The sequence below is a fragment of the Polypterus senegalus genome, chromosome 1 (assembly GCF_016835505.1).
Source record: "Polypterus senegalus isolate Bchr_013 chromosome 1, ASM1683550v1, whole genome shotgun sequence".
NCBI classification, from domain to species: Eukaryota; Metazoa; Chordata; class Cladistia; order Polypteriformes; family Polypteridae; genus Polypterus; species Polypterus senegalus.
This window is the reverse complement of record NC_053154.1, coordinates 132,236,662-132,259,790: the sequence shown is the minus strand read 5'-3', so window position 1 is coordinate 132,259,790 and position 23,129 is coordinate 132,236,662. Positions and strand designations below refer to the sequence as shown.

The 23,129-nt window shown below is 36.7% G+C and overlaps 1 protein-coding gene across 15 annotated transcripts in view; it reads left to right on the top strand.

Moving 5' to 3' along the window:
- dlg1a (discs large MAGUK scaffold protein 1a) overlaps positions 1-23,129 on the top strand; it is a 562,325-nt gene that overhangs the window by 184,465 nt on the left and 354,731 nt on the right. The gene's annotated exons all lie outside the window — the stretch shown is intronic.

Genomic DNA, 23,129 nt, shown 5'->3' with positions numbered 1-23,129 from the left:
TTACTTGGAAAGTAAAAGTGTTTAAACTTGTTTCTTGATTAGATTTATACCAATGTCACAATATGCGAGTTTGAGTCTTCGAGCATATTACATTTAATCATGGTTGCTTGATCTCACCTTAAAAAATGTCCGATTACGTGACAAGAAATCACTGGGGGTGACCAATTATTACCACCTAATAACCATTTAGGATAGTTCCAAATTTTCTGTTTTATCCTGAACTTGACACATTTTGGCAAACAATCATCGTGGGGCATGTTTTTCTTTTTCCACTTAATCATTGTATAACAAAGGCTAGACATTGATATCGAATAAACTGTTGTACTGGCTTTACATTTCCATTAGTCTGCCCTGTTTGTGAGGTTTATTGGGCTTTTCTCTGTCTTTTGGAATTTTATACTACAAGTTGAAAAAAAATCAATCCTGTTTGATTATTTAAAAGGCTAGTTGCAGAGTGATGTGATTTGCTGGGGATTTCAGTCTACAAGATTGGTGGTCAGAGGTTTACGCATGATTTTCCATGATTCACAAAAATTTTGTAAATTGAAAACTACTAGAAAAGTCATGTAGTGTGAAGGGGGTTTTAAGGAGCGAAAAATGTTATGAGTGAAGAGTTATAGAAGACAACACTGGCCCACAGCACACTTTAAGAATGGTTTTGAGTTGAGGAAGAATAAGTAAGAAATAAAGCTTTATGACTTTTAATTACTTTAATGATTTGAACAGAGAGAGTGTCAAATGGTCGAAAATGCCATCTAGTGTTTTTAAGACCAGATGTTCTGCAACCACCAGTTCTAAAGGTCTCACTGTAAAAGACATTTAACAATCTGGGAGTGCTAGTCTGGAACCAGAAAACTGCGTTTTTAGACTTGCAAAACCTGTTATAGTGCCTATAGAAAATCATCATACTCTGCCAATGTCCTAAACTTTTGTGATATTAGACCTAAGAAATGGAGATAAACCATTTACGGCTGCATTTACATGTTGTAAACCAAGGAGAACAAAAGGTTTTGATCAAAAGACGCTGAGAGAAAATGAAAATTTAAAATGGCTGTGATCCATTCAGTAGCACAAGGTAACTGAAGCTTAATTTATTTGCATGTTGTAATAAGCGCTATGACAGTGTAGAGGGACGGACACAAACATAAACCGCTGCAGATACTCGGCTCCACACGTTTGAGAAATGTCTTTGTCTGCTATGATATTTTTCTGCCGTTTTTGATGTAACAACAGCAAACAGAGTTTAATTGATCATTATGGTCAATGCATGTGCAACATGTAATCAATCAATCAATCAATCAACATTTATTTATATAGCACATATTCATATAAAAAAATGTAGCTCAAAGTGCTTTACAAAATGAATATAAAAATAGAAGACACAATAAAAAATAAACATAAGTCAACATTAACTAACATAGAATAAGTAAGGTCCGATGGCCAGGGTGGACAGAAAAACAAAAAACTCCAAAGGCTGGAGAAAAATATAAAATCTGTAGGGGTTCCAGACTATGAGACCGCCCAGTCCCCTCTGGGCAATCTACCTAACATAAGTCAAACAGTCCTCTTTGTATTTAGGGTTTTCATGGAAGGACCTGATGATGATGGTCACGTAGACTTCTGGCTTTCAGTCCATCAATGTTGGTGCATCATGATGCTTTGAGTAGGTGGTGGTGGCACAGGCCGCCACCACAAAGAAACGGAAAAAGGAACAGAAGAGAGAGTTGGGGTCAGTATGGATTTTAGAGCCACTATGAATAGTTATTGTATGAATTGATTCATACAGAGTATCAGTATTAAGTTAAAGTGAAGTTATAAAAGGCCATGTTAAAGTAATGTGTTTTCAGCAGTGTTTTAAAGTGCTCTACTGTATTTGCCTGGCAAATTCCTATTGGCAGGCTATTCCAGATTTTAGGTGCATAACAGCAGAAGGCAGCCTCACCACTTCTTTTAAGTTTAGCTTTTGGAATTATAAGGAGACACTCATTTGAAGATCTAAGGTTACGATTTGGAATATAACGTGTCAGGCATTCCGATATATAAGATGGAGCGAGATTATTTAAGGCTTTATAAACCATAAGCAGTATTTTAAAGTCAATCCTGAATGACACAGGCAACCAGTGTAGTGACATCAAAACTGGAGAAATGTGTTCGGATTTTCTTTTCCCAGTTAGGATTCTAGCAGCTGCATTCTGCACTCGTTGCAAATGATTTATGTCTTTTTTGGGTAGTCCTGAGAGGAGTGCGTTACAGTAATCTAGTCTACTGAAAACAAAAGCGTGAATTAATTTCTCAGCATCTTTCAATGATATAAGAGGTCTAACTTTTGCTATGTTTCTTAAGTGAAAAATGCTGTCCTAGTGGTCTGATGAATATGCGATTTAAAATTCAGATTACAGTCAACGGTTACCCCTAAATTTTTTACTTCCGTCTTAACTTTTAATCCTAGTGCATTAAGTTTATTTCTGATAACCTCATTGAATCCATTATTGCCAATTACTAAAATTTCAGTTTTCTTTATTTAGTTTGAGAAAATTACTATTCATCCATTCAGAAATACCAGTAAGACATTGTGTTAGTGTATCGAGAGAGTCGGAGTCATCAGGTGCTATTGATAAGTACAGCTGTGTGTCATCAGCATAGCTGTGGTAACTCACGTTGTAACCTGAGATAATCTGACCTAACGGAAGCATATAGATTGAGAAAAGCAGCGGACCCAGGATAGAGCCTTGTGGAACACCATATCGGATATCATGTGTCTTTGAGATGTGATTACCACAACTCACAAAGAATTTTCTACCTGCCAGGTAGGATTCAAACCAATTTAAGACACTGCCAGAGAGGCCCACCCATTGACTAAGGCGATTTCTAAGAATATTGTGATCAATGGTGTCAAATGCAGCACTCAGATCTAAGAGGATGAGAACAGATAAATGGCCTCTGTCTGCATTTACCCGCAAGTCATTTACTACTTTAACAAGTGCAGTTTCTGTGCTGTGATTTGTTCTGAAACCTGACTGAAATTTATCAAGAATAGCATGTTTATTGAGGTGGTCATTTAATTGCAAAATGACTGCCTCTCTAGAATTTTACTTAAGAAGGGCAGGTTAGAGATGGGTCTAAAATTTTCAAAGGCAGAGGGGTCAAGATTATTTTTCTTGAGCAGGGGTTTAACTACAGCAGTCTTAAGACAGTCTGGAAAGACCCCGTATCTAATGAGAATTAACTATGTCAAGAATATTGTCAATTAGCACGTCTGATATTTCTTTGAAAAACCTGGTTGGTATTGGATCAAGGATGCAGGTGGAGGGTTTCAGTTGAGAGATTATACTATGTAATTCAGGTAAATCTATCCTGGTGAAAGCATTTAATTTGTTTATAATGGAGTACTGGGGCTTTGGAGGTTCTGCAGTGTTGGGGAGATATACTATGTTATCTCTAATATCATTAATTTTTTGATTGAAAAATATAGCAATGTTCTCACAGGTTTCACTGGAAGTATTCTGGGGGCATTCCTTTGTGTTACCTGGGTTTAACAGACGATCAATTGTAGAAAATAAGACTCTGGGATTACTAGCATTGTTATTTATAATATTAGAGAAATAGCAGCGCCTCTCAAGACGGACAGTGTTATTGTATTTTGTTATTTTTGCCTTCAGTATCTCATAATGGATAGTTAGATTAGTTTTCCTCCATTTACGCTCAGCTCTACGACATGTTCTTTTTAAATCAGACACTTAAGTATGTTAAAATCCTGCAGCTGTTTTGTCATGGCATGTTTCAATTTGCAATTAGACGTGTAGTTTAGACATGCAGACAAATGGTGGATTGGCTTATTGGCCGCCATCTCACATCAATTGCTTTGTTTCTGATTACTTCAGAATAAATCTGGCTGTTCCTTGAAGATTTCACTACTAGTAATGCATAGCAATTCAAAGAATTCATCATGGTTGGAAAAGTGCTTTCAGGATAAAGTTGTGGGAAAGCATGTTAGGAGTAGGATACACACTGTGTAAGTACTGTTCACAGCATTATTAAGAAGTTGAAAACATTTGGCACCAATAACACCTTTCATAGGTTAGGCGAACCTTTCGAGCCAAATGACTGAGCCAGAAAGAATTAATCAGGGAAGCTACCAAGATGCCTATGGCATTTTTGAAGGAATTCAGTGTTCTTGACAACAATCTCACAAGTTTTACACAAATCTGGCAGGAATGGGAGAATGAGAAGAAATAAGCCATGTCTGAAATTAAGTACTGTACAGTCTTGTTTTTACTTTGCAAGAAGAAAAAAAAAAGATACTTGGACAATTCTGGTGCCATGTGGCTAGAGGTGTTATGGTCAGATGAGAACAACATTGAACTTTTTGGACTGAACACCTAGTGTTAGGTTCGTCAAAATACAAACACAGCACTGCACAAAAAATGCACCATACCTACTCTGAATCATTGATGTGGCAATATTATTTTTTGGGTGGCGTTTCTCTTCAGTAGGGACTAGGCTGTTCATTAGGGCTGCAGGAAAAATGGATGTTGTCAATTGCATTCTAGAGGAAAACCTGTAGTTGTTAGCTATTCAGATGAAGATGGGCAGGTCTTTCACCTTACAGCATGACAAAGACCCTAAACATGCTGCCAAGGAAAAAATGCAGTGGCTTAAGGACGGGAAGGAGAACATCCTAGAGTGGCCAAGTCAGAGCTCTGAGTTGAGTCCAATAAAAAAAAATCTGTGGATGAACTTGAAGAAAGTAGTCCATTGTTGCTTGCTACAAAATTTAACTGAACTCCAAAGTTTTTTTAAGGATGAGTGAGAAAATATTGGCAAGTATGGGTTCACAAAGCTAGTAGAGACATATTTAAACAGACTCATAGCTGTCATTAAAGCAAAATGTGCCTCGATGAAGTATTAAATCAGGGGACTGAACCATTTTCTAACCCTGTGGTAGTTATTCATGTTTTTTGTGGTTGATTGAATGTTTAAGGGTTTATGAATGTCAGTCTGTGAGACAAAAGTGACTATTTAAGATAGGTATGATGATTTTCAATAGGCTCAATAAATCTCATTGTGGTGCCTCCTGAGGGCCTAAGGTCTAGAGTGTCAAACTTGGAGAAATGGGGTTTAATTTTTAGAGAAGAGGAAGAAAGATTGGATTGGAAGCTGACAGACATTAAACTGTACTTGATAGAAAGCCAAGATCTGGGGGTAGAGTGCAAAATACACCAGGAGCATAATAGATGAAAGGCAAACAGCCCTTGAGTGACACCCATGCCTCAGATCTGTTGGGAGGAGATGTTTGATGGAAAGTCTTTTAAAGTTCTAGGGACAATAGAGGAGGAAAGACTGAAACACAGTCCATGGTGGTTTGGGGAATGTCAATAATAAATAAATGTGGGGAACCACATTAATTTCAGTAATTGCTAAAGGATTAGAGAATAGTACTCCTGGAGTTGAGGTATAACAAATACCCAACTGTAGTGGAAATTTCAATAATAAGGTATTTAAGCAAGGTTTGAAGAAGAGTATCCTGTTGATGTACAGATTTGGACCAGTTTTTTTTTTTTTTTTGAATATGCAACCAATATCTTTAAAAGAATTAAATAGATTAGGAACAAGTATGAGATCAATTTGGACATTGCCTAAGTAAATGAATGGGTAATTGGATTGTCATCTGAGGTGTTTTGGCAAAAGCTGCACAGTTCACATCAGTCTGTTTATTAATTTTTACAATAAATATTGACATTACAGCAGTTAACATTGCAAGGGTTACTCTGTAATAAACCTTTTCCATCTGTCTTGTGCCTTATGGAGGTAATATTAATAATTTTATCAGTAGGTTGCTGCAGTTGTCCCTGGTTTTGCTTCTGGTATAATCATTTAGATTTTAATAGATTTTAGATGTAAGATTGTGTGTGTGTGAGAGAGAGAGATCACCCAATGTTAAGATGGTGCCTGCAGCACTATCTGTGGATGTCATGTACAGTGAGAGAGCTACATTGTGGAAAAAATAAGATTGAAAAGGTTTTAAAAGTGGGCCATAGAAGACAAAGCCATTTCATAATGAAGAGTGTCAGCAAGGGTTAGTTTCTTAATCCAGTAATGAAAGAAACGCCTACAGCTACTGTCTATGGTTTTATATTTGCCAGCAGTTTCTTACCTATAATTGACTCCTAAACTGGTACTGTGTAAGCAGGTGGTCATAACCTATTATATATTCTGTGTCTCTGATGCCTTTATCCAAGGCATCTTATAATATCATGGATACATTTTAAGTGTTTATAGATCATTAGTTATGTGTTCTATGCAAGAAGTAGTCTCTTATAGAAGCTTTGTTTTTACTCTCTGTGTTTTTTTTAAACACACCAGAGCACTAGGTCATCTCAACTGCCATTTGGACAACCTGTAAGCGTAAGAGAAAGGTGTAAGCTCAGAAATGTGTAGGTGGATGAGCCTATGGTGTTCAGCATAATGGACTACCTGCTCTGTAGACTGCAGCGCTGGGTCTTGAATGTGGATGTGAATAACAATGTAGCACCATATGAAATTCTCCTGTCTCCTTTCTGTGTACCCCTGTGCACCCCTGTACACCTCTGACTATAAATATAATACCAGGTCATGTCACTTGCAGACATTCTTTGTTGATTCTATACTAACTGGATGTACTGACAAGGGGGGTGAGAAGTTAGGTGGAGAACTTTTTTTCTTGGTGCAAAGAGAATTGTCTGTAACTTAACATTAGCCAAGAAGTATGGTCGTTATTTATTATAATGTTTCTTGAACCTCTGTAAAAAGAATGGCTTCCTTTTTGGAGACAAAGTATATATGTATGTATGTATGTATGTCTGTCTGTCTGTCTAGTCTGAGGAGAGAATTGAACTGCAAACCTTGAGGGATAAAATCTAGTGACTAAGCTATTGTACCACACTGCCTCGTTTGGATACTTTATGGTGTAAATTCTCTAACAAATTTTAGACTGTTCTTACTCATGTTAACTTCGATCAGTTATTATACACCATTGATTTACAGTATATATAAAAGCTATTTATACTATATACATAAAATGGACATATCTGTGTATTGTAGAAAGACGAGTAAATTACAGTGTGGTCACTGTACTTCCTTACAGTATTAAAAAATGTATGGAGTGAGCAGAAATGAATACTTAGATTTGTTCGTGGGCTTTTAAAAACCGCTGTCTTTACAAGGACATAGGGATAAAACTACTGTTTGTTTCTTTTTTAAGTTTAGTCATGCTACTTAATGCTTCATTGCTTAAAACAATTGTACTTATCACACACAAGTCAGTTCACCATTTCTTATTTTATGTATTTCTCATGTCATTGTCAGTTTGTCATCTTTTTAGATCTGTCCTATTCAAATTCCCCTTAAATTTTATTTTCATTGTACCATATTATGAACACCATGGACAGGATGATAGTCCATTATAGGATACACTTAATCTAACAGAGGCTCTTTGTAATTGTTATATCAAAATATAATTATCTAAAATATTGTATATATCAAATTACACCTTTTTAGACATCTGATTCAATTACATTTATGAATGAAATATTTCCCAAGTAAAGTTAAAAAATTGAACAGAAAAAAAGATATAATGGATTTGCTGTTCAAAAATTATAGTTAACAGGTTACAGTTTATGAAGAGTTTTATATTGGACTAGCAGAATACCCGCGCTTCGCAGCGGAGAAGTAGTGTGTTAAAGAAGTTATGAAAAAGAAAAGGAAAAATTTTAAAAATAACGTAACATGATTGTTAATGTAATTGTTTTGTCATTGATATGAGCGTTGCTGTCATCTCTCTCTCTCTCTCTCTCTCTCTCTCTCTTTCTCTCTCTCTCTATATATATATATATATATATATATATATATATATATATATATATATATATATATATATATATATATATATATATATATACTAATAAAAGGCAAAGCCCTCATTCACTCACTGACTCATCACTAATTCTCCACCTTCCCGTGTAGGTAGAAGGCTGAAATTTGGCAGGCTCATTCCTTACAGCTTACTTACAAAAGTTGGGCAGGTTTCATTTCAAATTCTAGCCTAATGGTCATAACTGGAAGGTATTTTTCTCCATTAACTGTAATGGAGTTGAGCTGGAATGACGTGGGGGGGCAGAGTTTTGTGTGACATCATCACGCCTCCCACGTAATCACGTGAACTGACTGTCAACGCAGTGCGTAGAAAACCAGGAAGACCTCCAAAAGCGCTTAAGAAAACATGCATTTTATAATTGAGAAGGCAGCGAAACAATAAGAAGTGAGCGAGTGACATATACTACCATATTCATCAGTGTTGCCAGCTCGGAAAGAAAGCAAGTTCATAGACAGGCTACCGCTGGCGTTTCACATACCCACAGGTAATGCGGGATACAAGTTTAATGAGAGGACGCAGGATATAAACGAGAGTTTTGATCACTTTGTAACTAAGTTAAAATTGTAGGTGAAGGGGTGTGCTTATGCAAATTCCGAGACTGTGTTTTGGGGATTGACAGTTAAGGCGGGTGGGGAGTCACGCCATCATCTCCCTCCCACCTCATTTTGCTCTGAGCTGAGCTCCGCGGCTAACGCTGTCTTCCGAAGCAACTTCGTCAGACTGCCACCAAATACTCACAGAAAAATCCACACACGCTGTTTCTAGAGTTTCTACACACTGAATCCTCCAGGCACTACTTACAAAAGGTCACATTGACAATCGTGTTACATTATTTTTAAAATCTTTCCTTTTCTTAGCACAAGCACAGCCGAGAAGTTTCGATGCATGTGCTCCATAATGCGTTAAAAAATAATGCATTTAATCACACTTTGCATTACAAGCAAAGGGGAGCTTTTGTCAATGCCTGATTTCCTGGTACTGTACACCGATTACATTGATCAGTGCATCACGATTCATTTTACCCTCGCACCACCTTAGTTTGAGAAGAAGTATGAAAAAATATGAGGTTAACACAGAAAAACAGATCACCAATTCGAGCTTAATGAATAATCGATTCGCCATCAATAATTGTTTTGGTAAAGCCATCCTCCTTCCATTTTATAATTTTTCCGCCAATAGCCATGATTAAATGAACGGTAAATAAAGTAAGAGCAAAGCGAGGGTCACTTATTTAGGCAGGCATATATATGACAGCAACACTCATGACAATGTCAATCATGTTACGTTATTATTAAAATGTTTCCTTTTCTTTTTCATTACTTCTTTAACACACTACTTCTCCGCTCTGTAGCGGGTATTTTGCTATATATATATATATATATATATATATATATATGAATGACCTCCAAAGAGCTGAGACTTTTGATATCATGAACGTGTCTGCAAAACTGTGGTCTCCTGCCCAGCAAAAGTCGAGCAGCCAGCGCGTGCGCATAGCTGTGCCGGCCTTAGAGAAGCTGACTGCGCTTCTGCCTTAAGTCAAAGTGAGCACTTTTAATTTTTTTTCATCCTCCCCCTGCGCTATAGCCCAGACAAGTGCAAACACGGGACCCCTTTTCTACACCACGGCAAAATAATATTAAGGCGATTCACACTTTCTTTTGCACGTATACGATTATCAGGTCCTCACCTCGAATTATGAAGACACGCATACGAGTGCAGGACTGACAGTGCCATCACAGCCGATTAATGGCGGGGACGTCTCACCAGTCTACACAAGACCCACCGCGACTGTCCCCAAAAGGGATTTTTTTTCTCCCTAAATAATAAAAACCATCATTTAAAAACTGCATTTTGTGTTTACTTGTGTTATATTTGACTAATGGTTAAATGTGTTTGATGATCAGAAACATTTTGTGTGACAAACATGCAAAAGAATAAGAAATCATGAAGGGGGCAAATAGTTTTTCACACCACTGTAAAGTCAAAACTTGAATATATAAAGTCAGCGCTGGAATATATAAAGTCAAAAGTTGAATATATAAAGTCAAAACCTGAATATATAAAGTCAGCGTCGGAATATATAAAGTCAGCGCTGGAATATATAAAGTCAAAATATATTGATTGAAATGACTCTGAACTGAACAAAGTTAACAAATGCGTATTCAAAAAAATAAATTAAAAAATCACTGTTCGGTTAATGTTTTGAAAATGATCCATGTGCCCTGCCCAGGATTGGTTCCTGCCTTGCACGCAGTGTTGGCTGGGATTGGCTCCAGCAGACCCCCGTGACCCAGTGGTCGGATTCAACGGGTTGGGAAATGGATGGATATTCCAGCGCTGACTTTGTATATTCCGACGCTGACTTTATATATTGAAGTTTTGACTTTATATATTTCAGCGCTTACTTTATATATTCCTAAGCTGACTTTATATATTCAAGTTTTGACTTCATATATTCCGACAGTGACTTTATATAATCAAGTTTTGACTTTATATATTCGGGAATGACTTTATATATACAAGTTTTGACTTTATATAGTTAAATTTAGTCATCATTGCATAACTTTTTCTTTACCATTGAAATTTAAAGACTAAATTCAACTTCCATTCCTACCAAAGATATTTCTGGCGACTAAATAGAACCTACTTATATCCAAATTGGAGCTATTGAGCTGTCGCCTACCTGCCTGAATAAGTCACCCTCGCTTTGCTCTTACTTTTTTACCGTTCATTTAATCATGGCTAGTGGCGGAAAAATTATAAAATGGAAGGAGGATTACACTGATTATGGCTTTACCAAAACAATTATTGATGGTGAATCGATTATTCATAAAGCTTCAATTGGTGATCTGTTTTTCTGTGTTAACCTCATATTTTTTCATACTTCTCAAACCAAGGGGGTGCGAGGGTAAAATGAATCGGGAAGCGCTGATCAATGTAATCGGTGTACCAGGAAATCATGCATTGACAAAAGTTCCCCTTTGCTTGTAATGCAAAGTTTGATTAAATGCATTATTTTTTATCGCGTTATGGAGCACATGCATCGAAGCTTCTCAGCTGTGCTTGATGCTTGAAAAGGAAACATTTTAAAAATAACGTAACACGATTGTCAATGTGACCTTTTGTAAGTAGTGCCTGGAGGATTCAGTGTGGAGAAACTTTAGAGACAGCGTGTTTATTAACTTGTGGATTTTTCTGTGAGTATTTGGTGGCAGTGTTATGAAGTTGCTTCGGAAGACGGCGTTCACCGCAGAGCTCAGCTCAGAGGAAAATGAGGTTAATGGGAGGGGAGATGATGAGTCACTCCTCCACCCGCCTTAACTGTCAATCCCCCCCACAAACACAGTCTCTCGGAATTTGCATAAGCACAGTCTTTCACCTGCAATTTTAACTTAGTTAGAAAGTGATCAAAACTGTCGTTTATACCCTGCGTCCTGTCATTAAACTTGTATCCCGCCTTAGCCGTGGACATGACAAACGCCAGCGGCAGTCTGTCTATGAACTTAATTCAAACTTTAGGTTTACACCGTGCTTTGTTTCCGAAGTAGCTGCAGGCATGAATATGCTTGTACAGTATGTGTCACTCGCTCGCTTCTTATTGTTTCGCTGCCTTCTCAATTGTATAATGCATGTTTTCTTCAGCACTTTTTGGAGCTCTTCCTGGTTTTCTACGTAATGTGTTGACAGTCAGTTCACGTGATTATGTGGGAAGCGTGATGATGTCACGCGAAACTCTGCCCCCAACGGCCATCAAGCTCAACTCCATTACATTATATGGAGAAAAATAGGTTCCAGTTATGACCATTACACGTAGAATTTCGAAATGAAACCTGCCTGACTTTTGTAAGTAAGCTGTAAGGAATGAACCTGCCAAATTTCAGCCTTCCACCCACACGGGAAGTTGGAGAATTAGTGATGAGTCAGTGAGGGCTTTGCCTTTTATTAGTATAGATTACATAAACCTTTAATAACAGAGGATAATTCTTAGCAATTAATAAAGCTTTCTTCCAGTTAATTTTACCTTTAACCTTTACCAAGTAAAATGAAATACGCTTTGGGATGAATCTAATTTAATAAAAAAACAGATACATTTGTTTATTTCAGAATATCTACAGTACCCATAAATAGGTCATGAAAGCTTGAAACAATTGTAAGATAATTCTCAGTGGAATAGCATTTACAATTAAAATTCCAGAATTTTTCCAGTGTACAGAGAAAGCATATTGTAATATAAATTTATGCTAATCTAAAATAATACCATCAATGTCAAATAAATCCAAAATAAAATTAACATTGTTATTAATAAGTCATCTAAAATTAAAGGTTTTACAAAGCATCTATTGTTCCAAATATTCAACTTATTTGGTGACTAATTATTTTAAAAAACAGTTTTGATGCACTTAGTACTTCAGCATAAAATCTGACAAAGGGGCGTTTCTTGCATAAGTCACACCGAAGAGCAAAATTAATGCCGCCATACCTCTTAATGGAATATTCCACCCTGGTCTGTAACATTTACACAGGATAGCTAAGATATTTCACATGATGTTAAAGACTTACATCAAATGTATGTTTTTACTATATGATATGTTTTTACTATATGATATCAATAATAATAATAATAGCAGCTCACTACTCAAAGCACTAAATCCAGAGATGATGCAGGCACTGTGACAACTGGCTATAAATGAAATGCGCAAACACACACATATGCGAATGTCTCTTACTTTGTACAGAATGATAGTTGGGCTTCAGCAACATGTCAGTTGAGCAATTTCTTTTTCTTCAGTTATATTCTTGAAAAAAAGCATAATTGTTTTGTTATGCCTTTTGTGAAAGTGTTTTCTGGATACTTGGGCTTCAATCTTCACACATCCTACACTTCACGTTGAAATTATGTTATTACTATAACATGAAAAAAATTTCTGTTTAGCCTTGTGTTCAGCATTTCTTGCCTCACATTTCCTCTGTCATTCTGTATTTACACAGATTGTTGTGGACACAGAACACAAATGTATGTATTTCAAATCACAGTATTTCATTACCTGAATAATTCCTTACAAGTGCATTGCCAGATAAACATTTGCAAAACAAAAGTGGACTATTAGCGCAGTGATAAGGAGCTACAAGCATATGTCAGGACAATTTAAGGGGATCAGGAACAACGAAAAATATTAACTTTTGTTAATATTAATCAAAAGTCGAAATCTATTGTTTTAAGTAGAATTGCCAGTGTTTGGTATGTTTCATCCCTCCTTTATGAATAAATGGAGGAATGAGCTGAAGTAAGAAGCAAAACTGTGCTGAAAGTTGTGAAAACTAGAACCGAACATTGTTAATAATGACCCTATAAAGAAGGGGTCCTCAATCACAGTTCTGGAGGGCTGCAGGTTTTTGTTCTAACCCAGTTGCTTAATTAGAAATCAATTCCTGCCAATAATTTAATTTCATGGCTTGTTAGTGCTTTAACTCTTTTTTGTCAGGTCATTCTCATGTCCTAGATTTTCTTCCCCTTTCTAAGGATATCCTCCAAGTGATCTGAAGGCTAAAATGGATGAGTAATTATCAGTCCTTCACTTTTTTTTCTCTTCACTTTCTTTCCAAGTGTTTAATTAAACCCAATAGTGCATGATAATACACACAGGTAGTGCTGGGCGGTATGACCAAAATTCTATATCACGGTATTTTTCAAAATTATACCGGTTTCACAGTATTCAACGGTATTTTTTTTCCCATGCATGAGTGGATGTTAACCACATTTTCCACTGCAATTACTGCAGTAGACTGGCTAAGAATAACCAATTTCACTGTCATGAGAATTGTACATTGTATAAAATTTTTTTTAATGTGCACACAAGTATTAATACAGGCTTGCATGGCCCCATTAAGTGATAGTTCTCAAGGGGTAGCACTAGTGAAGAGAAGGAATCACATTGCATGACAGTTTCAGTCAAAATATAGAACCTTTTTATTGAACAAATTTTGCAAAGTACTTAAACTATAATTTTGAGAGCATATTTTCAACCATCCAAAGAGGCATTTAGACTAAAATATCCAGAGGTGCTTGTCAAAAGTTGTATTGCACTGAACATGTCTTAGAAAAGGAATAAATAGTTAATATTTTCTGTAAACCAACTACACTTTCTGTTAATGTTAACAATCTCTGTCCACTGACACGTTAAAGTGACTTTTTAAACAAACTTCATCGTCTTCCTGCGGTGTGTGATTAAGGTGCTGCGCCCACTGAGACTTATATTTATGGGCTGGCAGGATAGGGGGAAAGAAAAAAGAAAAGTTAGAACAGAAGGAGGTTAAAGAAGGGAAAAAAAGGCTGTCATGGGAGACGATCCACACACCAGGAAGGAGAAAGCAGCATGAGCTGGGGCTCCATGAGGGAGCGCAGGCTGAGGTGCTCTTTAGGGGTGGTTCGCCCCACTGACTAAGGCCTTGTTCACACGGGCATTAAAATCAAGCGTTTTTGCGTCGAAGCGTCCGTGAGCGGATCAAGCGCCGAGTGTTTTCTACGTAGGAGTCAATGAGAGTGTTCACACGGGCTTTGGTGACGCGCGCTTGTCCGCAGCGCGTTTATACGCATCAAAAAATGTTGCATGCAGCTTTTTCTTGGCGTTCAAAACCCAACGAACGCAAGGAAACCGCTTCTAGTTCGTTTTCTGCACGTTTATTTTACGCTTCGGAGGACCGGATATATATAAGTTTACATGTTGTATATGAAAAAATAATATTTTTATGTTTTGATATACAACATATATATTTTCATATTGCTTATTTTATTTTATTGTCTCGTGTAATTTGTAAACCATGAACCTATTAATTTATGTTCTAATATAATATTTGATAACGATTATGTAGGGGGGGCAATCCGGGGTGGCGGCATTTCAGTGCATAACACCGGTGTAAGCGCACACTCGACTGCTGTTTCCTTACCTCAAAGTGACAAGTGGTCTCTCTTCGGGCTAACACCAAGTCGCATATTGGTTGATCGGCGTGCAATGTGGCATTGCACCAGCTGCAGCAGACAATCAAAAGTGGAAACCGACATCCGACAGTAGTTAAAAAACTTGCGCGGAAATTTTCGCATTTCTTCATAAAGCACAAAAAAACTTCCTTTAACCCAGTGTTTCTCAAATAGTGGGCCGCGCCCGTGGCTCCATCAAGGAGGTGCGTTTGACCTCGGGGAACATGCTTTTTTATTTTTCTTTTAAATTTTTTTTGAATTTAGAATGCACTTTAAATCTTTTCCATTACATTTAATAAAGCTATTCTTTGTTGTAAATTGGTCCATATTTCTTTCTTTTTTATTCTCTTATACGTTAATAAGGATACAGTGTTATGCAGAGGTGTACTTATAACAATTTTATAGACAAATGATACTATAACAATTTTATAGACAAATGATACTATTTATAGTCGCGCGGGGGGCGCGAGATGTTTTCTTCTTCCTAGGGGGGGCATGACAGAAAATAATTGAGAAGCACTGCTTTAACCCGACGTTGTGCAGTCAGAGGATGAACCCAGTAGCGGCGATTTTTCTCTCCCTACGCCGTATTTCGAGTATTTTTAAAACAAGAAGATTAATATCTAACATAGCAAAATGGTCCATATTGAAAGGAGGCACCTCAAATAAAACGACAAGGGCTTTCATATCCAGTTCCCGACACTGCCTCCACAGGTTAACACACAAACTACAATTTGGGCTGCAGGCTGGCGTTAGACAGAGACAAACGAACGCCGGTGTAGAAGTCAATCGATCGCCACCACAAAATGCAACATAAACGTCTAGGACGTTCAGAGTAAGTTCGTTTATCCAAAAACTTAACGCCCGTGTGAACAAGGCCTAAGTGTGTAGAGTAGGGCGATTGAGATGTAAGACCTCCCAATGGATTGAGTGAGTGAGAGCAAAGGAAGACGGGAGGTGTACCAACCTTGCATGCTCTGGTTGCACAGTGTGGCCCTAACCCTAACGCTTGTACTACGTTGCATGCTTGTTTAGCCGTATAGCAATGAAAGAGGTCCCCTGCGCAATACCTCCACTAACACATGTACTCTGTTGCATGCGTGTTTAGCAGTGTAGCAATGAAAAAGGTTCCCCCTTAAACAGTTTCCCACTTTGCCGCGTTTCGAACGTTGTTTAGGCTATTTAAACCGGTGTTGCGGTATAGGGAAAATCCATATCACAACAAAAAAAAAACGGTTTTCAGTATGAACCGGTATACCTCCCAGCACTACACACAGGTGTAAATGGTAACAAACTAAATGGTGAAATGCTGGTCTCTTTTGTCATTTGCATGTTATTGCTAATTAGGGGCAGTTAAAAATCAAGAATACAGCTGTTAAGACTAAAATAAGCAATAAGGATTCAAAACCAAAATGCGCGAGCCAACTAAATTTAGGCACAAGTGTCACTTGAGCAATAAGTGCTTCTTATTAAGCAAATGGGTTGGAGCAAAAACCTGCAGCCACTGTGCCTTCCAGGACCGTGATTGAGGACCCCTACTATAAAGCATAAAGCCACTCAATCTTCATATCTTGAGTCTTTTTTTTAACCTGGAGTTTAATGTAACTTAAGTTTGTGTTTGTTTTCTGCTTCTTTTGATCTGGTTTCATATATAACGGTATAATGTTTATAAATTAAAAATATGGAAAGGTTCGTTTTTTTTCCTCTTACTTAACCATGTATTTAAAAAGCATTTAATGTACACACAAAAAAATACCTGTAATCATTTGCTAAAATTATATTAATATTTTAGGGAGTGGTGGGGGTTAGAAAATACCACTTTTAATTGTTGTTAATAACCCAGTCCCTAACTGTTTAAGACTGCAAACAATTTGTAGTACTTTTAAAATGCTTCAATTCTTAGCCAAGAAAAAAGGGTTAGAATTCCTGGACATATTGTGCGATGTATAATCATATATTTTATATGTCAATCATCTGTTGTACTTAAGGATTTGCTTTAATTAATATATTATACTATTACTAGCCATGTGCGCCCAACTATGTTGCGCGTGTTCAAGTTGTCTGTGAAGAGCTCCTTGTTTAAACGCGGCTGCCAGTCGTGAACTGGGCCCTTCGTCGCACAGCATTATGATTTTTTATGAGGGAAACAAAATTACAAAAGAAAACCCTTGGACATTGATTCGATAGGAACGGTCTACTTGGAATCACTGTCCGAATAGTAATTATGTGGTGGTGTAGGAGCATTTCTGCTTCTGTCCATTCACAGTCAATCTTGTTTTCACTGCGCTATCGTTTCCTCTCACGATGTCTTCTCAACCTTTCTCCAATCTCGCAGGTTGCTTTGTGGCAATCCAAAGAGTAAGGCAATATACACGGAGCAATGGTTATAAAAGGGGGACACATAGGTATCCAGGCTCTTTAAAGCATAAATAGGGATCACTTCACTGACATGTGAGCAAGCCACGGTACAACTGTGAGACACGCAGCACTTGTCGGCTACAACATAACAATAATAATTTCTGGAACGTGCTGTTACGTTGTCATTCATTTTGCCCACTGTCTTTCTTTCATTAATATGTTACATAGGCACGTACCTTTTATTTTCGGCAATCTAATTCTCTAACCTGGCCTCAGGAGCTAACCAGCGTAACACTGTCCACCACCCCTTTCGTTATTTCAGCACATTGTTGACATCCGTGAGTAACAACGACGTACTAAACTGGAAGGTGGTCTACGCATGTGTGGAATTCGCGGACAAACAAAGATCAAGATCTAAATGAAGATCTCTTTAGTTAATTTAAAGCACAACAATTTGTTTAGTTTGAATGTCTGTGTTTTGAGGTGTAGTATAAGCCTGGAGGAGATTCTTAATGCAATGCCTATGTTTTAGCTGTCTCTCTACTGCCATCTAGTGCTGCTTCTTCTAATTCATTCGTGGACAAACAAAGATCAAGATCCAAATGAAGATTATATATAGAGATACAAAATTGTTAGGCAGAGAAATGTGCAACAGACCAGTCTTTAAATGTACAATCCAACTTCTGTACATGAATTCAAAATAATCTAAAGCATATTACAAAATGTGCTGTATCAGATTGCAGACCTCAGGTCTGAGAGACGACAATTCTTTCATATTACATTAACATGGCACACTTGGGTCATTCAAGGATTTAGGTGAAAGACACAAGTCTTCAAAGTTTGAGCAGCAAAGAAGTTGTAATGTGGTCACTATTGGACACTACTGAACTACCTTGGTTAAACATGAAATTAATCAAGTTTAATCCAGTGACATTTTGTGATTGGTCATCTCTCTATTATAAAATAAATCCTGGGGAAGGGAATGACTAGGAGACGAATAAGACAAATAAAAGAGCCGCAAGGTGAAAGAGAATGGCCACGGAGCGTCTCGCGGGGATATAGAACTTGAGATTCTTGCAAGACATGTCCTACTTACAAGCAATATCAGAGCACGGCCAGAAAAAAAAAATCAGTGTAAAAGCATGCATCACACACAGATATGGGGTCTCAGTGCATATAAAACATATAAAGGACAATACATTATAAATGTAACTTCGACGACTGAAAGATCGCATTAGCGCAAACAAAAGGAAATTAATCATCAGGACCAGGTGTAATTGAAAAAATAGCAGGACAAAGTAAGGTCAGAAATAAAAGGGAAAGAGCAGAAAACAAAGTCTTTTCGCATTCGCATCATTCAATGCACAAAATGTAGATTTACGCAATAATGGAACATATGCTATGAGAATCTGTGGTCCTGCAACAGTTAAAGCAACGAAAAGTTTAATTTCAAAGAAAACGCAATTTGGTCAGGTGTATGTTTATGATCACAGAGAAGTGATCACAAAAGGACAGCTGCTGTACAGGCTTTAAAATGATTGAAGAGCAGCGCAACAGCAGCTGCCTCCCCCCTTCACAACGTGAGCAGCGTTATATGTCCTGCAAGAAAGAGATTTAACCACGGCCAGGGCCGGAAATAAAGGACAAGTATTGTTTTTACAACGTCACACGAAACAAGGCAGCGAGCCATCATTTAAAACAAGTCCACAGCCATCTAACCTAGCAGTTGTTGGATTGCTTTTGGCAGACAAGCATCATGTGCTCCCAGCTCTTAAAACAATGACATACGACAAGCAGAACAGGCAGCTCGCAAGCAGAAGAAAGACAACAAATGATCTGACGGCATATCTTTAGCGTGCGTTCAGCCACCACCCATCAATACCCCCAACCCGAGCAGCATTATATGTCTGCTGAGAAAGAGATGTAACCACACACGGGCCCAGAAATAAAGGAAAAGTATTGTTTTTACAAAAGTTTTTAAAGTAAAAGTAAAAATAATGCATAAGTAACAATTCCCATGAAAATCACAATCTCTTTAAATTGTATGTTGCCTGCCTAAGGTAAAGTCATACCTGTTGCAAGATCGCAGGAATCGTGGGAAAGAGGGGTCCTTCCATCGGATTAGTGCTATTTCAGCTGTGGAATGGCCAAATGGGGGAGGCAGCTTGATGAATGAGATCTCCAGGACTTAAAACAAGTACAAATCATATTATGTGATATTATCTACTTTTAAATTCTACTCCGTACTTCTAAAATTTTTATTTTTATACTGTATTGAGGATTTGTTCTGTTCTATGTATTGTACTGTAGTGTATTGACCCCCTTCATTTTGACACCCACTGCACGCCCATCCTACCTGGAAAGGGGTCTCCCTTTGAACTACCTTTCCCAAGGTTTCTTCCATTTTTTTTCCCCTGCAAGGGTTTTTTTTTTTGGGGGAGTTTTTTCTTGTCTTCTTAGAGAGTCAATGCTCGGGGGCTGTCAAAAGGCAGGGCCTGTTAAAGCCCATTGCGGCAATTCTTGTGTGATTTTAGGCTATACAAAAAATAAATTGTATATCTGGTAAACCAAACACGGGGGTGGGCAAGCGAAGCGAGCAGGGGGCGGACCTAGTAATTAAAAATTTCAATAATTTGAGAAATCTAATTTGAACATATTCAAATGTAGGTTTAAAGAGTTGAGTGCTACTATATACTGTAGTAGTTTGTACTTAATACCTTGTGTTTGCTTTATTAGTATTATTATTATTTTTGCTTGTGGTGTGTCTGCAAAGCTTGAAGCACTTATTACTTGTGCACTGACTCAGCCTTCACTTGGAAAACACGGCCCTTCACAAGAACAGGATTTTCTGTGCATGTTAAGTGACATGATCAATGATGAAAGTAGAATAGTGGTACTTTCAGTGCCTGTAATACGTATTTGAAACTCATACGAAATCACTCATGATTTCTTAAACATGTTAAACACACTGGTTACTGTAGTCCTCACACCCTGCCCCCTCATACAACTTTGCTGTGTACTTTTCTGGTCCTTGGGTGCAAAAGATAAGTCCATGCTTATCTATATTTTATATAAGTCAAGGTATGATGAGTCTCTTCATATTTCACAGTTTGAGTTACTGAATGTTCTAAATATTGCACTGTAATGATCTTTAAATATTTCCTCCATATTATATTTATTTGGGAAACACTTTTATGTATAGCAACTTAAGAATTCTGTTATTAAGTAAAAAGTATTATATGTAGACAAATTGTAAAACAAATCACAAAAGTGTAGATTTTAGTTAAAAAAAAAACAAACAAAAAAAAACTGTATAGTAGATCAAGTGTGCAGAACAACCCAATTTGAGAAGTGCAGAATGGGGTCTTTGTCAGGTGCTGTGGCCAAGGTCCACAGGTCAAAGAATAACATACTTGGGTTAAACTAAATGGGATTCTTTTCTGCCTTTACAAATTCTGCAAAAATGTAGCACATATAACCTTAACACTTATTATACCTTTGTTGTAGGAATTGTCTCAAACAAGTAGCCTTCAACGGACATGTGTTGATTGTTGATATTGTAGATAATAATTACTGCCTTGCCACTTTCATATTTTTTGATTAGTTTAACTTTTGTTTCAAAATCAATGAAACAATCCAAAGTCTTATCGTGGTGGTGTTTTGGGCCACTTGATTTCACAAAAATATAAATGCTACAAAATGTGAGATGCTTACAGCAGTATCGCGTGACCATGATTGGATGCATGGAGCTGCTGCCTTATACTGTGATGTTGGTAACAGAATATTTATTATAGAATACAGTGTTCTTTTTCTTAGTAATTAAATTGCACATTAACATATAACAATAAAGAGTACATACAGTACATATTTCTATCAAATCTGCTTAGAATATCTATTAAGTGTGTATGTATGTGTGTGTGTATATATACTGTATATATATATATATATATATATATATATGCGCACTGTATTGTAAGTTAGATCTGTTCTGTTCTCTTTTATAGCTGGCAATTCAGTTGGCTTTGTTTAGAATCCATGTGGTTCAGGAGATAGATAACGCCTGCTATAGCCGTCGAGCGTATGTTCAGTCAGCTATGCATATTCAATGCATATCCACTACGGACCTCAAAACGAGCAGATACAAGTCGATGAGTATTTGTATGGTAAATTTAGGTTGAATTAGCTACTAAATTTGCACTGCTACATGCAGTTAAAAGGTGGTATAAATTAGTGTATTTTAAATTAATTTACATCAAACGGTGAATTTGAACAAACAAGTTATATTACATATAAGGAGTTAAGGTAATGAAGTGGGACTGGGAGGACGGCCTTTACAGATATAATGTTTTGCCTTTTAAGAACATGTTTTAGTTACTCTAAGGTCATGTAAACATTTACTGTGCCGAAAATTTTGCAGTTTGGTTTCTTCTTTGTGAAACTTTTATCTTTTAAACTTTATAAAAACTTTTTTTATACTTTTTAGATTTTTTTTTTGCTAAGTCATTCAAATATTCATAGCTGAATCATGAAAAATAATAAGAAAACAATATATAGTGTATACAAAGTATAGTGAAACAGTTTTGCATGCTTTTCCCTTCATGCATGGTAAGTACTCCTGATGCTGTAAATCACGTTTTTCTTTTTGTTTATTCTTTGGAAGTGTCGATAATATGGTTTTGGGGGTGTTTCAGGTAAAGGTGTGAAACAGTGGAAATAGCTCTCATCATTCCTAATGTGGGATTATTTTGCCAGAAGAACCAGTACAGTTTTTTAAGGGTTAGAAGAATCTCATTGTCGATTAATAATATTGCCTAAAAGTGATGGAAAAATGTGAATGTAAGAACCATTGTTTTAAACTAATTTCTTTTCAAAGAGAAATATTCAACTTGATAATATAAGAAAGTAATTTATGGTTTACTTTTCTGTGACTATCTCTAGTATGTGTTGTATAATTCTGTAATTTCAGGTGCATAAATAAGTTTGAGAATGTCGTTACATATTTGTTCCATTTCAGAATGAAGTAAAATCTTTATAATAGTTGCAGATGTTGTAGTAACTATTTTCATGATCCCAGTTGATTTGCAGTAATTAAGTGGTGGTTTGCTTTCTTTGTGTATGCATCTTTTTTATATATTTATGTATTTTTGTAGGGCAAAATTTTAACCAAAGTGAAATTTCTAGAAATGTCAGAGCTAATCTTTTAATCTAAAAGTAGAGCTTTTCTAAGTAGTCCTTTTCTAATTACCAGTAGAATCATAAAAAAGAATAAATATATCTAAGATTATATTTTAAAGAGTCATTTTAGATGATTTGTGATATCTCCTATTTCTCCAACAATCTGGAGTCCATATAAAGATCAGTAACTTAAAAATCCATGCCTGAAAGATTAGTGGCAATTAAGGAGAGTAGGTCTGTCACTTTGCCTGTAAAAATTAATTGCTTTAGTGGAAATTTAATCATCATCTGTGTCCCAAAAACCAGAATATTTATGTCAAGATTCCAACAACATTTTTCAGGTTGTAGAGCCTAAGAGAAAATTTCTCATATTGGAAGGGAAAGAACAGCTGGGAGAGAATAATAACTAAATTTAGTGTGGAAACTCAAAATTAAACAACCTGCCTTTTTAAAATTGGCCTTACTTTCCTAATGATGTTGTTTTCTGTAAGGTTAGTGTGAAAAGTCAGAGAGATAAATGCATAGAAGAGGAAATAATACTTTTGTCTTATAACTATACTATACTAGCAAAATACCCACGGTTTGCTGCGGAGAAGTAGTGTGATAAAGATGTTATGAAAAAGAAAAGGAAACATTTTTTAAATAACGTAACATGAGTGTCAATGTAATTGTCGTAGGCTTATTTTAGGATTGAGAGTGAATTTG